This window comes from Nomascus leucogenys, chromosome 16 (genome assembly GCF_006542625.1).
Source record: "Nomascus leucogenys isolate Asia chromosome 16, Asia_NLE_v1, whole genome shotgun sequence".
Lineage (NCBI taxonomy): Eukaryota > Metazoa > Chordata > Mammalia > Primates > Hylobatidae > Nomascus > Nomascus leucogenys.
Genome location: NC_044396.1, coordinates 44,798,794 through 44,810,608, shown reverse-complemented (window position 1 = coordinate 44,810,608; position 11,815 = coordinate 44,798,794). Strand labels below are relative to the sequence as shown.

Here is an 11,815-nt window from a genome sequence, read left to right as displayed (position 1 = left end):
TATTTTTAGTGGAGATGGGGTTGCACCATGTTGACCAGGCTGGTCTTGAACTCCTGACCTCAAGCGATCTACCTGCCTTGGCCTCCCAAAGTTCTGGGATTATAGGCATGAGCCACCACACCCAGACATGTTGTTGTTGTTGTTGTTGTTGTTGTTGTTGTTGTTGTTGTTATTTGAGATGGAATCTTGCTCTGATGCCCAGGCTGGAGTGCAGTGGCATGATCTCAGCTCACAAAGCCCCTGCCTCCTGAGTTCAAGAGATTCTCCTGCCTCAGCCTCCTGAGTAGCTGGGACCACAGGTGCACGCCACTACACCCGGCTAATTTCTGTATTTTCAGTAGAGATGGGGTTTTGCCATGTTGCCAGGCTGGTCTCCAACTCCTGGCCTCAAGTGATCTGCCTGCCTCGGCCTCCCAAAGTGCTGGGATCACAGGCGTGAGCCACCATGCCTTGCCAAGCTGAGATCTTAAGGCAACCAACTAGCTTGAAATCTAAGGAGAGATGGGGGCCTGCTGAGAGAGACAAAATGCAAGCATTTGCTTCCCTAGGCCAGATGCAGTTGCTAAGACAAATTAAATATTTTTCATTCTTCTTCTCATCATGGCGGACCCTAGAGATAAGGTGCTTCAGGACTACCGCAAGAAGCTGCTTGAGCACAAGGAGATCGACGGCCGTCTTAAGGAGTTAAGGGAACAATTAAAAGAAATTACCAAGCAGTATGAAAAGTCTGAAAATGATCTGAAGGCCCTACAAAGTGTTGGGCAGATTGTGGGTGAAGTGCTTAAACAGTTAACTGAAGCAAAATTCATTGCTGAAGCTACCAATGGACCAAGATATGTTGTGGGTTGTCGTCGACAGCTTGACAAAAGTAAGCTGAAGCCAGGAACAAGAGTTGCTTTGGATATGACTACACTAACTATCATGAGATATTTGCCAAGAGAGGTGGATCCACTGGTTTATCACATGTCTCATGAGGACCCTGGGAATGTTTCTTATTCTAAGATGGGAGGGCTATCAGAACAGATCCGGGAATTAAGAGAGGTGATAGAATTACCTCTTACAAACCCAGATTTATTTCAGCGTGTAGGAATAATACCTCCAAAAGGTACGGGAAAAACACTCTTGGCACAAGCTGTTGCTAGCCAGCTGGACTGCAATTTCTTAAAGGTTGTATCTAGTTTTATTGTAGACAAGTACATTGGTGAAAGTGCTCGTTTGATCAGAGAAATGTTTAATTATGCTAGAGATCATCAACCATGCATCATTTTTATGGATGAAATAGATGCTATTGGTGGTCGTCGGTTTTCTGAGGGTACTTCAGCTGACAGAGAGATTCAGAGAACGTTAATGGAGTTACTGAATCAAATGGATGGATTTGATACTCTGCATAGAGTTAAAATGATCATGGCTACAAACAGACCAGATACACTGGATCCTGCTTTGCTGTGTCCAGGAAGATTAGATAGAAAAATACATATTGATTTGCCAAGTGAACAAGCAAGATTAGACATACTGAAAATCCATGCAGGTCCCGTTACAAAGCATGGTGAAATAGATTATGAAGCAATTGTGAAGCTTTCAGATGGCTTTAATGGAGCAGACCTGAGAAATGTTTGTACTGAAGCAGATATGTTCGCAATTCGTGCTGATCATGATTTTGTAGTACAGGAAGACTTCATGAAAGCAGTCAGAAAAGTGGCTGATTCTAAGAAGCTGGAGTCTAAATTGGACTACAAACCTGTGTAATTTACTGTAAGATTTTTGATGGCTGCATGACAGATGTTGGCTTAATGTAAAAATAAAGTTGAAGAAAATAATGTATGTATTGGCAATGATGTCATTAAAAGTATATGAATAAAAATATGGGTAACATCATAAAAATTAGTAGTTCAACTTTTAAGATACAGAAGAAATTTGTATGTTTGTTAAAGTTGCATTTATTGCAGCAAGTTGCAATGGGAGAGTGTTGAAGCTTTTCATATTTGCCGTGTGAGCATTTTGTAAAATATTGAAAGTGGTTTGAGATAGTGGTATAAGGAAGCATTTCTTATGACTTATTTTGTATCATTTGTTTTCCTCATCTAAAAAGTTGAATAAAATCTGTTTGATTCAAAAAAATATTTTTCATTCTTTATAATTTCTAAGTTTCCTCTGTATTTTGTAATATTTACTATGTATTCATATAGTAATTTGTATAGGTCAAGTTATAAGCAAGTTTGGTCTCATGAGTTTCATGTAAATCATTTGAATAGTCAATAGTTAAATACATAAACACCTCAATTAGGGAATATTGCATTCTGAAAAATAATTTTTCAGACAATCAAAGTTTAATCCCATAATTTCCAAAGCTTTGTTTTTATCAATTCCCATTGGAACTCTTCTGAAATGCGCTATACTTTTCCCTCCTTTACTAAATAGAGTATACTAATAATTACACATGTATAGGCTAGCGGATTCTCTGAACTTTCATTGCTGCACTGTGCTTGAAGACCATCATGTCCTTAAGGGCCACTGCACCAGGAGAAGCCCTTGAATTTATTTAAAGATATGCTAATCTAGCTATTATTTTCTTACTTCAGGAAAACCTCTAAAGGCCATCTTCTGCAATGACATAATGCCTAGCGGATTACCCTAGCTCTCAAATGGAATGGAGCAGTAGAGCAAGTAGGAGTAGAGTGGACTAGAACCCCTGTAGGTCCCTGGTCAGCTTTGAGGGCAAGGCTGCCCTTCCAAGGCTTTGAGGGCATATCTGGGGCTGCACAGCCACTCAACTCAAGAGAGTGTTCACAACCATCCAGGCCCAGCCATAGGCTTTCTTAGTATTCTTTTTTTTTTGAGACGGAGTCTCGCTCTGTAACCCAGGCTGAAGTGCAGTGGCGCGATCTCGGCTCACTGCAAGCTCCGCCTCCCGGGTTCACGCCATTCTCCTGCCTCAGCCTCTCCGAGTAGCTGGGACTACAGGCGCCCGCCACCACGCCCGGCAATTTTTTTTTTTTTGTATTTTTAGTAGAGACGGGGTTTCACCGTGGTCTCGATCTCCTGACCTCATGATCCGCCCCCCCTCGGCCTCCCAAAGTGCTGGGATTACAAGCGTGAGCCACCGCGCCCAGCCTAGTATTCTTTTTTTTTTTTTTTTTTCTGAGACGGAGTTTTGGTCTTGTTGCCCAGGCTGGAGTGCAATGGCACAATCTCGGCTCAACTCAACATCTGTCTCCCAGGTTCAAGCGATTCTCACTGTCTCAGCTTCCCAAGTAGCTAGGACTACAGGCATGCATCACCATGCCCGGCTAATTTTGTATTTTTAGTAGAGATGGGGTTTCTCTATGTTGGTCAGGCTGGTCTTGAACTCCCAACCTCAGGTGATCTGCCTGCCTCGGCCTCCCAAAGTGCTGGAATTACACGCATGAGCCACTGTGCCTGGCTGCTTTCTTAGTATTCTGTATGGTATTACACCTTAAGCTCTTGCTTGACAAAAGGCTTGTAACTTAGGATCTTTGGATCTCTATAAATTGTGGATGGACTTCAGTTAATTCACTTTGAGGTTATAGATAAAAATGACTGAATTTACTGCATAGAAGATCCAAAACTTTCATTGGATTCTCAGAGGGAATGAGATGGGCTGAGATGTTACTCTTGTAACTCTTAAAAAAAGAAGTGATGGCAAAAGCTGCCCTAGTCTTGTGGACTAGGCTCATCTGAGCTGAGCATGGGGCATAGCTAAATTCTGAGTGAAATGCAACTGCTCACTACAGAAATAGCCCCTGAAGCCTGTGTAAATGTGTGTCACACTCAAATTATAGCACTGTCTACACACATCCTGCACCTTGCTTTTTTTCACTTAATGTATCTTGGAAAAATCTTATTTTTGTGTTTATAGAACTATTCTTTTTCAGTGATTACCCAGGATTCCATTGTATGATTACAGCACAATCTATTTATCTGGTACTCTGCAACAGACTGAATGTTTGTGTCTCTCCAAAACCCCTATGTTGAGATCCTAACCCCCAAGGTGATGGTATTATAACGGAGATGAGGCTTTTGGGAGGTGACTGGGTCATGAGGGTGGAGTCCTCCAGAATGGAATTCACACCCTTATAAAAGAGGCTCCAGGCCTAGCGCCTTGGCTCATGCCTGTAATCCCAGCACTTTGGGAGGCCAAGACAGGCGGATCACCTGGGGTCAGAAGTTCCAGACCAGCCTGGCCAACATGGCAAAACCCCATCTCTACTAAAAATGCAAAAAAAAAAAAAAAAATTAGTCGGGCGTGGTGGCACATGCTTGTAATCCCACCTACTTGGGAGGCTGAGGCAGGAGGCTCGCTTGAACCCAGGAGGCAGAGGTTGCAGTGAGCCAAGATTGCGCCACTGCACTCCAGCCTGGGTGACAAGAGTGAAACTCGGTCTCAAAAAATAAATAAACAGATAGATAGTTAAATAAATAAATAAATAAGAGGCTCCAGAGGCTACAAGGAGAAAGGCAGCAGCCTGCAGTGCAGGAGAGGGCTCTCTGCAGAACTTGAATTCTTTTTTTGTTTTTTTGTTTTTTTTGAGATGGAATCTCGCTGTTGCCCAGGCTGGAGTGCAGTGGTGCGATCCCGGCTCACTGCAACCTCCGCCTCCTGGGTTCTACTGATTCTCCTGCCTTAGCCTCCCAAGTAGCTGGGATTACAGGCTCGTGCCACCATGCCCGGCTAATTTTTGTATTTTTAGTACAGACAGGGTTTCACCATGTTGGTCAAGCTGGTCTCAAACTCCTGACCTTGTGATCCACCCGCCTCGGCCTCCCAAAGTGTTGGAATTACAGGCGTGAGCCACCGCTCCCGGCCCACAACTTGAATTATTTCAAAGCATATTAAGAATTTGATTCTATAGGAGGAAGAAAGTTAAGCTCTGTGTTGAAGGCAATACTTAGTAAATCATATGTTTTTCTGTAAACTTCAACTTGGTTTTGCTAAAATCATGGTTTCAATTTAACATGAATTTGTTTTATTATCTGCACAACTCAAAGCTAGATGTTTCTCCTAACTCAGATTTTGGAGTCTTCCAAGGACTCATTAGTAAAGTAAAATATAAGAAGGAATCAATTAGATTGGGGGTGGTGTAGTGTGGAGGAGGAAAACATGTGAAGTGGTGTTTCAGGTGGATGGAGCAGCTCACAGGTGAGCAGGAGCACAGTCTGAGAGAAGTCAGTGTGAATGGAGCCTCAGGTCTGGAGTTCATGTGGACAAAGAGGGCTGGAGAGATAAGAAGGACCAATCATGCAGGGCATTTCCTCTATGCTGAGGAATATAACCTTTATCTTCATAGAGAGGGGAGAATATCTGGAGGTTTTGGTGAGAAGAGTAAGTTGATCAGACACACTATTAAAAATGGACTGGGCCTGGTGCGGTGGCTCATGCCTGTAATCCCAGTGCTTTGGGAGGCCAAGGTGGGCAGATAACTTGAGGTCAGGAGTTCAAGACCAGCCTGGGCAACATGACGAAAGCCCATCTCTTCTAAAAATACAAAAATTAGCCAGGTGTGGTGGCACTCGCCTGTAAGCCCAGCTACTCTGGAGGCTGAGGCATGAGAATTGCTTGAACCCTGGAGGTGGAGGTTGCAGTGAGCTGAGATCACACCACTGCACTCCAGCCTGGGCAAAAGAGCAAGACTCTGTCTCAAAAAAAAAAAAAAAAAGGAAGGAAGGGAGAGAGAAGCCTGAAGTTGGGGAGACCATCAGAGGAGTTCAGGCCAGAGCTGAATGCAACTTGAACTAAAATAGTGGGCGTTGGGATAGAGAAAGCACTATCACTATGAGATGTTTTCGGAAGTATAATCTACTATATTTGGAAATCGGTTGAATCTGAGAAAGACAGATAAATGAAGAGTGATGCAGGTATGGGGACCTCGCACAAGGATGATAATGGCAGTCCCGGGGATGGTCAAGAGGCCCCAGGGACTTGTGTCGAATGAGATGAGAAGAGGGGCCGAACGAAGCCCTGCAGGACACCAGTCCTGAGAGGAAATAAATGCATAAGTGTGATGGAGAAAAATGAAGAGATTGCGGAATGAGGGAAGCCAAGGGACATATTTCAAGATGAGCAAGGTATCAACTGGGTCAGACAAAGTACAACATAAATAAGAGTCTTCAATTTAGCAAAAATTTATACAGAGGTAATTTCAAAGAGGTGTGGGGTTGGGAGGTAGACAGAAGAAGACTGAGAGTGGGAGGAGGCTGAGAGAATGGAGACAGAGTGCACAAAGAAATCCTTTGGAACGTTTGGCTCTAGAGGAGAGAAGAGAACAAGAGCCAGGCACAGTGGCTCTCCTATAATTCCAACTACTTGGCAGGCTAAGGTGGAAGGATTGCTTGAGCCCAGGACCTCAAGGCCAGCCTGGGCAACATAGCAAGACTCCCATCTCCGAAAGTAAATTAATTAAAAAAAAAAAGAGGGCAAAAGCTGGAAGGCAGCAATGCAAGGTTTGTGTTTTTCAGATGAGGTTTCAGCTGTTTAAATTCTGATGGGGGTCCGGACACGGTGGCTCATGCCTGTAATCCCAGCAATTTGGGAGACTGAGATAGGTGGGTCACTTGAGGTCAGGAGTTCAAGACTAGCCTGGCCAACATGGTGAAAACTTCTCTAATAAAAATACAAATATTAGCTGGGTGCGGTGGTGGGCACCTGTAATCCCAGCTACTTGGGAGGCTGAGGCAGAAGAATCAGTTGAACCCAGGAAGCGGAGGTTGCTGTGAGCTGAGGTCATGCCACTGCACTCCAGCTTGGGAGACAGAGTGAGACTCTGTCTCAAAAAAAAAAAAAAAAAAAAAAAAAAATGCTGTTGGGAAGGAGACAGTTGGGAGATAAGAGGTGAACAGTGTGGAGAGTAACGGAGTGAGCCTCCCAAGAATGTCGGGGATATGGAATATAAGTTGGCAGGGGGATGAGCTAGGAGAGGAGGGGGATACCCCAACCCCTTTCTGGTTGTAACTAGAAGGAATGAGGTAAGGACAAGGCCTGTGGCAGGTCAGTTCACTTGTTTATGCCCAGAGTTCAGAAAGTTCTCCTATGTGATTCTCAGTTTCTCTGTGAATAAGAGAAAGCCTCAGATGCTAAATTAGGAGGGATCTGGTGGGATCTAAGATTGGCAGAGCATGCAGAAAGTTTGAAAAAGCATGGGGATGAACAGGAGCAATACAGAGCTGATCAGAAAACAGAAGGATTATGTTTTGGGATATATGGGATATATGACCTCGTTTTTACAGTGGCACCAATATGAGCAACTTTGTTATTTTTTTCTCCAGTTGCCCTTGGTGATCAAGATTTAGACACAGGGCGGCTGGGCGCAGTGGTTCATGCCTGCAATCCCAGCACTTTGGGAGGCTGAGGTGGGTGGATCACCTGAGGTCAGGAGTTGAAGACCAGCCTGGCCAACATAGTGAAACCCCATCTCTACTAAAAATACAAAAATTAGCCAGGCGTGATGGCGGGTGCCTGTAATCCTAGCTACTCAGGAGGCTAAGGCATGAGAATCTCTTGAAACCAGGAGGTGGAGGTTGCAGTGAGCCGAGATCGTGCCACCTCACTCCAGCCTGGGTGACAGAGTGAGACTCCGTCTCAAAAAAAAAAAAAGGCTGGTCGCGGTGGCTCATGCCCATAATCCCAGCACTTTGGGAGGCCGAGGTGGGCAGATCACGAGGTCAGGAGTTCAAGACCAACCCGGCCAACATGGTGAAACCCCATCTCTACTAAAAATACAAAAATTAGCTGGGCGTGGTGGCGAGTGCCTGTAATCCCAGCTGCCCGGGAGGCTGAGGCAGGAGAATCACTTGAAACTGGAAGGCGGAGGTTGCAGTGAGCTGAGATCGCACCATTGCACTCCAGCCTGGGCAATAGAGTGAAACTCCATCTCAAAAAAAAAGAAAAAAAAAGATTTAGATACAGAGAAAGCAAATTGTTGTATTAATCCAAGACTGGGGTTTACTAGATTATGGCAATGGTAAAAGAAATGACAAGGGAGTATTATCAATATATATTATCAATAATATTACCAAGTGATGGACCATGAAATCAATGAACGAAAGGAAAGATGTCCAGCAGAGGCAGATCCTGATAATTACATCCTGGTAGAATGAGAGAGCATTGAAGTACATGTCAATAATATAGCAGCAGCATTCAAGTTGTGATTATATATTTGTAATCAACCATGCAACATAGAGTTTTTGGATCACAAGATTTGGTATTGACAGACATGTGTTCCAGTTCCTGTTCTTCTCTCAGGTTGGTCCTGCAGCAAATCATTTAACCTCTGGGACTCAGATACCTGCTGTATGAAGGTTTAAACTAAACGACGTCAGAAGTCCCTCTCAGCTTTGAAATTCCAGAATTCTATGATTATATTGAAGATAATTCATTTTTCCATGATCCCAAGTAGATGTGATGCCAATTTTCTCTTCTGACTATAAAACACAATTAGTAGCCGGCACGGTGGCTCACGCCTGTAATCCCAGCACTATGGGAGGCCGAGGTAGGTGGATCGCTTGAGCCCAGGACTTTGAGACCAGCCTGGCCAACGTGGTGAAACCCTGTCTCTACTAAACATACAAAAATTAGCCAGGCCTGGTGGCGCCCGCCTGTAATTCTGAGGAGGCTGAAGCACAGGAATCGCTTGAACTGAGGAGGTGGAGGTTACAGTGAGCTGAGATCGCTCCACTGCACTCCAGCCTGGGTAACAGAGAGAGACCCTATCTCAAAAAAGAAAAATAAAAAGAAAAAAACCACAATTAGTAAGAGTGATGTTATTATGCTCTATGAATAATTACAAGAGGTTTTACTGTTTGAATTCTGACGAGATAACTGAGAATATTGGCATTAACAAGTTTAGAGAAGTGTTACAAGTTTTTATTTTAAAGTAACCATAACAAAGAGTCTAGTAACATTCAATAAAACAAGTTTTGGGGTTTTTTTAGCCTGGGCAAAACAGAGAGGCCTCGTCTATAAAAAAATAAAAATAAAAAATTAGCTGGGCATGGTGGAGCACTCTTGTAGTCCTAGCTACTTGGGAGACCAAGGTGGAAGGACCCCTTGAGGCTGGGGAGTGGATGTTGCAGTGAGCCCAGCTAGTGCCACTGCACTCCAGTCTGAGCCACAGCGAGACCCTGTCTCAAACAAAAACAAACACAAAAACAAAAAAACTAAGAAGGCACTGAAGAGGAAAAGTTGTAAAAGCTAAATAAGGACAGATGGTTTTTTTTTTTTTTTTTTTGAGACAGTTTTACTCTGTCGCCCAGGCTGGAGTGCAGTTGCACGATCTTGGCTCACTGCAACCTCCGCCTCCCGGTTTCAAGCAATTCTCCTGCCTCAGCCCCTCGAGTAGCTAAGATTACAGGTGCCCGCCCCACGCCCGGCTAATTTTTGTATTTTTAGTAGAGACAGGGTTTCACCATGTTGGCCAGGCTGATCTAGAACTCCTGACCTCAGGTGATCTGCCCGCCTCAGCCTCCCAAAGTGCTGGGATTACAGGCATGAGCCACCTTGCCCCGCCAGGACAGAAGTTTTATGTCTTAGAACTAGGAGGTTCCCCAATCCTATATATTATATATAAGGGGCATACCCCATGGCCCCGTTCACAAACCATTAGGCCATCATGTATATATTCAGGTGAGACCAAAGATACTAACCATTTTATTAGGTTGGTGCAAAAGTAATTACGGTTTTTGCCATTAAAAGTAATGGCAAAAACACAATTACTTTTGCACCAACCTAATATGTAGTGGAAGGTAGTAAATGAAATTTTATTTATTCTATGTATAAGAACACTAACCTTTACAATTAAGTATAATTCCCATTAAAAAATACTATTAACATGTCATGTGCCTATAGTCCTAACTAGTCTGGAGGCTGAGGCAGGAGAATGCCTTGAGCCCAGGAGTTGATGTTCCCGTGGTATGATCATGCCTGTAAATAGCCACTGCACTTCAGTCTGAGCAACAGAGTGAGACCCTGTCTCTAAAAAAAAAAAAAGAAAAGAAAAGAAAAAGAATCATAAAATAAGAAAATACATTTACAGTACTTGATCTAAGTTTATCTTGTCTGTTTACAAAATGAATTGTCTGTCTAAAATGGCCCACAACTGCAGCTGCAGACCTCAATCTATGGTACATATCAAGCAATTCAGCTTTTTCTTGTAGTGTCATCACTTTCGTCTGCTGCTTGGGATACTTACATCATCACTAGTGGCATTTTGTATGGGTCCCATGGTGTTACTCAAGGCTTACAGTTTTGCAGTAAACAGGATACAAAAGACGACAGAACCATGAGAGATCACTTTTTACTGCTATATGCAATTTACTGGAGAGACGGCTCATGGGAAGATGATTAGCGGGACAGGGCATTTTAAGTGGGTACTCACACACTTGAGATCAGTGCAATAGCAACAGAAGGTGGCTATGAAATTATTAGAGTAGTGCAGAATATACTGTAGTGAATTTTATGTATTAATCATTAAATACTGCATCTTTACATTTGTTTACATTTCTCTCAACTATAAATGGTGCCATGTATGGTCTGTAAGTGTGTGCATGTAAGTTTTGATGGATTTTTATAATAGATTTGTGTATATTTTATGGTAGCAAATAATAAAATTGAATAGTATCTACATGCATTTTATGCATTCATGACATACCTACGTTTTTAATTTTTTTTTTTTTTTTTTTTTTTGAGACAGCGTCTCACTCTTTTGCAATCTCGGCTCACTGCAACCTCTGCCTCCCAGGTCAAGCAATTCTCCTGCCTCAGCCTCCTGAGTAGCTGGGATTACAGGCGTGCACCACCATGCCCAGCTAATTTTTGTATTTTTAGTAGAGATGGGGTTTCACCCTGTTGGTCACGCTGGCCTCGAAATCCTGACCTCGTGATCTGCCTGCCTTGGCCTCCTTAAGTGCTGGGATTACAGGCGTGAGCCACCATGCCTGGCAGTTTTTCTTAATTTTTTTGATATTTCTAGGCTATGAGGTTCATCTTTGAGTTTTTCAAATTGTCACAAATCTCCAAAAAATTTTCATATATATATGAAAATTCTCTCTCTCTCTCTAGATATATACAGAGAGAGAGAAAGAAAGGGAGAAAGAGAAAGAAAGAAAGAAAAAGAAAGAAAGAGAGAGAGAGAGAGAAAGAAAGAAAGAAGAAAGAAAGAAAGAAAGAAAGAAAGAAAGAAAGAAAGAAAGAAAGAAAGAGAAAGAAAGAAAGAGAAAGAAAGAAAGAGAAAAAGAAGGAAGGAAGGAAGGAAGGAAGGAAGGAAGGAAGGAAGGAAGGAAGGAAGGAAGGAAGGCAGGCAGGCAGGCAGGCGGCCGGACACGGTGGCTCACGCCTGTAATCCCAGCACTTTGGGAGGCCAGGGTGGGAGGATCACCTGAGGTCAGGAGTTCGAGACCAGCCTGGCCAATATGGTGAAACACTGTCTCTACCAAAAATACAAAAATTAGCCAGGCGTGGTGGTGGGGGCCTGCAATCCCAGCTACTCGGGAGGCTGAGGCAGGAGAATTGCTTGAACCTGGGAGATGGAGGTTGCAGTGAGCCAAGATCGTGCCATTGCACTCCAGCCTGGGTGACAAGATCGAGACTCCATCTCAAAAAAAAAAAAGAAAGAAAGAAAAGAGAAAGGAAAGAGATGCGGTGTGTCGTTACGTTGCCCAGGCTGGTCTAGCATTCCTGGCCTGAAGCAATCCCCCTGCCTTGGCCTCCAAAGTACCTGGGGTTACAGGCACACACCAATACACTGGCAAGCAATATATTGTAGACCTTTGCAGCGTAAACCTGTATTGTTCAAGGGTCAACTGT

The 11,815-nt window shown here is 43.5% G+C and overlaps 1 pseudogene across 1 annotated transcript; it reads left to right on the top strand.

The window, feature by feature from the left end:
- The first annotated feature begins 597 nt into the window (after positions 1–597).
- On the top strand, positions 598–1,881 carry LOC100594524 (annotated as a pseudogene). The gene has a single exon (XR_121021.4). The product of XR_121021.4 is annotated as a 26S proteasome regulatory subunit 10B pseudogene (transcript).
- The last annotated feature ends 9,934 nt before the right edge of the window (positions 1,882–11,815 follow it).